At 68.6% G+C, this 1,023-nt stretch overlaps 1 protein-coding gene across 1 annotated transcript in view; it reads right to left on the bottom strand.

Annotated features, from left to right (window-relative positions):
• The window catches only part of FAM3B (family with sequence similarity 3, member B), a 27,380-nt gene that overhangs the window by 25,412 nt on the left and 945 nt on the right, over positions 1–1,023 (bottom strand). The gene's annotated exons all lie outside the window — the stretch shown is intronic.

Below are 1,023 nucleotides of genomic sequence, written 5' to 3'. Positions count from 1 at the left end.
GCGGGCCCCCCCCCGCCCCAGCACTGGCGCTCATGAACCTGCGAACCTGGCCGCGCCCCAGTGTGGGTGGGCCCTGCGCCCGCCCCCCGCCCTGCTGCGAGGTTTGGCATCGAGGTCACCTGCTGGGTGTGTATGCGCTGAAGAGTCCCAGGCTCTGACGGAGGCTCGTTTCGGGGTGGGGTCCAGAGTCTGGGCCGACCGGTTTATCGACTCGCCCGCCAAGGACACGCGGCTGTCTCCAAGCCTGGCGCGGGGCCATCAGGGACACGCGGGGGGACGCTCCAGCGACCCCGGCCCGCCCCGCTGCAGGCTGCGCCTTCCCTTCTCTGGGCGGTTTCTGTTAGGGTCTTTGGTCCACTTTGTTGGGTCCTGGATTTATTTATGCTTACAGAACTGGGGTGCAGGCCATTGGTGTGGGGTGAGAGGACTCCCCAGAGGCAGAGTGGGAGCAGGACAGGCGGACCCACGGAAACCCTCTGCTGAGGGGGCAGCGGGAGACAGGGGGTGTGCTGCGCCCTGGGGTGCCCCTGGCCGGGGGTGGAGCTCGTGCTGAAGCGGCTGCGGCGGCCTCATGGTGCTTCTCTGCCCCGTCGGGCCGCCCGGGAGGCCCATTTTTCCTGATGGATGTTAAGTTTCTTTGTGTGTTCTGGCAGGGGCCCTTGGTCAGCGGTGCCTGGCCCTGGCCCCTGGCCACTGCTGGAGCACAGCTCGCCAGTGAGCGTGAAGTGCGGCTTTCCGGCCGCGCCTCGGTGCTGAATCTAAAGGTCACTGGTCACGCGCTGGCTTCCGCTGCCCGCAGAAGTCTCGTCGCCTTGCAGGTTACACTAGGTGTGATCTGAGCTGGTCGAGCAGGGCGCGGCTCTCGCGAGGGCGCCCGGCGTCCCGGCGCCGCCTGTTGAAACGGCTGTGTGAGCCTCGCTCCTCCGTGGACAGGCGCCACCCCACGCCAGGGGCCAGGGGCCTGCGCCGCGCTCCCACCCGCCCTTTCGTCACCAAAGCCGCGCTCGCAGCGTCGGCCCTGGC

This window comes from Condylura cristata, unplaced genomic scaffold (assembly GCF_000260355.1).
Source record: "Condylura cristata isolate star-nosed mole 26May11 unplaced genomic scaffold, ConCri1.0 scaffold00003, whole genome shotgun sequence".
NCBI lineage: Eukaryota > Metazoa > Chordata > Mammalia > Eulipotyphla > Talpidae > Condylura > Condylura cristata.
Note: the sequence above shows the minus strand (reverse complement) of the source record. Positions and strands in the feature narration are given on the sequence as shown.